Here is a 2,849-nt window from a genome sequence, read left to right as displayed (position 1 = left end):
AAAAAAGAGAAAACCATATATGTGTATAACACCCCCCCCACACACACACACACTTATCTGCCAGTCTTCAGAAATACAAAGATGGATGAGTCCAACCCCCTGTAGGAGCCTTGGCTTTCAACTCTGCTCAGAAGGGGCGCTCTCTATTGGAAGTAAGAACCAAGCGAGTCAGATCCGCCGTCCTGGGAAGAATTCATCCGAGAGACACCCAGGCTGCACCCAGTCCCACACTGCTCACATCCTCTGTGAGGCGAGTAATATATTTCCTCCTGGAAGAGCTGGGACCCCGAGGGGCCATATCACCATGGAGGTGACACCTCTGTTTCCTTGAGAAGGAAGAAGCCCCCACCCCTTCTCCAAGCTAATTCGGGAACTGGCCAACCCGTGGTCTCGTGACAACATGAGCAAGCTCTCTCACACAGCCCAGCACATAGGTCACAGTGAGAGCAGACATAGTGGTCTTCAGTTGGGTGGAAGGAAATTGGCATGAAAGGAAAGCCAGACCCAGGAAAGTTACAGAACAGCCCGGTCCAATCTCCTCATTGTCCGTCTGAGAGGCTGGCTGTCTTGCCTGAAGATCTGTGCCAGCTAATGGCATGACTTTCCAGTCTCTGGCTCCCACTTCCCCCCGCCTCCCGTAATACTCCAGGGTTCACGTCCCAACCTACACCACGGGCTTGGGCATGTTCCCATGGCTGGTTTTTTGTTTGTTTGTTTGTTTGTTTAATGTCTATTTTTATTTTTGAGAGAGAGAGAGAGGGAGAGAATGAGTGGGGGAGGGGCACAGAGAGAGGGGAACAGAGGATCCAAAGGTGGGGGGGGGGGGGGCTCCATGCTGAACCTGATGCAGGGCTCGAACTCACAAACCATGAGAGCATGACCTGAGCCGAAGTCCGATGCTCAACCGACAGGGCCACTCAGGTGCCCCTGTTTTGTTTTTGTTTTTTAATCAAGGACTTTACCATGAAACTAACAAACCTTAAGATTCAGATCACCTGCCTTGCACCAGCTCTGTACCTATTTTTTTTTTATTTTATTTTTAGAGAGAGAGGATGAGCAGGCAAGGGGCGGAGAGAGAGAGGAGAGAGAATCCCAAGCAGGCTCCAAACTGTCAGCACAGAGCCTGATGCAGGGCTCGATCTCACGAGCCCGTGAGATCATGACCTAAGCCAAAATCAAGAGTTGGATGCTTAACCGACTGAGCCACCCAGGCGCCCCCCGTACCTACTTTTAAATTTGCAATTTTGTGAAGTTTTTTTCTTAATAATATTTCCGGAATCATTCAAGATTCAAGCCCATAAAACATGGGCCCACCCTGGCAGAGGGAATGTTATTTGGGAGGGGAAGAAATCATGTGGAAGCAAAGCTAGAGGGAAAAAAAAAAAAAAAAAAAATATATATATATATATATATATATATATATATATATAGGAAAAGGACAACTGGAAGGTTCAGGAACATTCTCCTACAGTCAGTGGATCGACTACACCCTTTCAGGGATTTACTCCAAAAGGCAAAAGGGTGGCAGGGGCTCCAAGCTGGAGAACCCCTATCCTTCCCCCACCCCATCCCTACATGCGAGAAACAACCTTCAAGAGCTTGGGGCATCCTAAAAGAGCTGGGCTGGCATCGTGAAAAAAGAAATCAGGCTCCGGGAGCAGACTCCTGAGGAAAGCGTCCCCCCACCCCCACTCCTGGAGAGATTCCATTTCTACACATGAAGAATGCATCCGGGATGACCCCATTCTGTACCATCCAGAGGGGGCTGCTGGGGAGAAAGCAAAGGGCATATGAAGACCCCTGCAGGCTAGACCCCAAAGCCCAGAAGTCCGGACCACGTGGGGCACAGGTTCCCTCTTCAGGAAGAGTCCCGCTTAGAGGGAATTCTGAAAGGAAATGCATCTTGGTGGCCACATGGGGGCCCCATTCAAAGGCTCCGTCCATTCCCCCCGCCCCGCCTGGGTTTGCCTCTTAAGGAGTTTTTCCATTTATTTATTTATTTAATTTTTGCCTCCTTTTTTGTTTAAAAATTCTATTCTCGTTACTACAAAATAAAAACATAAATTGAAAAAAAAAAGTTAGACAATGTGCAAAACCGGCCTGTGGTCTCACTGTTAGAGAAAAACCGCTTAGACTGTTGATATACATGCTTCCAGACTCCTGCGTGTGTTTTTTCTTTTACACAAAACTGAGATCATTCTGGACAGACTTCTCCTCTTAAAATACCGCGAACATCTTCCCACACCAAGTTCTTCACCAAAATAATTATAAATACGGCATTGTGTTCATTCCATTTAGAAATATTTGTTATAAATAATAAGCACACAACAGAAAGTTCTAAGTGGCTCCCTACCGGGATTTACCGAACTATTTTCCTGTTGTTGGAAGGATTTATTCCATTTCAAACCAAGACAGACGTGAGCTACAGCTGTCCAAATAAATAAATACATAAAAAACCCAAATCGTCTGGCAAGACCTAGGGCAGCAGAGGCGACGTGGCGGGTGCCCTGTGGGAGAAGGCACGGGTCTCCTGAAGCTCGAAGGGAGAGCGGCCCTGTAGCCGCGGTCACCCGGCCGGCCGGGCTGGTCCCTGGAGCCGGAGTTTCCTTTTAGTGAGCGAGTCCCTCGGGGTACGTGGGGTCCAGGGCGTGAGGCTGTCAGCAGGATGCAGGTCCGGCTCGGGGTTCAGGCGGTGACTCAACGCGCGCCCCGCCGTAGGCCAGTGGGTCTGGGGGTTCTGGAGGCCAGTGGGTCGGGGGGGGGGGGTCGGGGGCCAGTGGGTCGGGCAACGTTGGTGGGTAGGGGGGCTAGGGGGTCGGGGGGTCGGGAGACCTGTGGGTCGGGCAGCG

This window comes from Lynx canadensis, chromosome A2 (assembly GCF_007474595.2).
Source record: "Lynx canadensis isolate LIC74 chromosome A2, mLynCan4.pri.v2, whole genome shotgun sequence".
NCBI lineage: Eukaryota > Metazoa > Chordata > Mammalia > Carnivora > Felidae > Lynx > Lynx canadensis.
Note: the sequence above shows the minus strand (reverse complement) of the source record.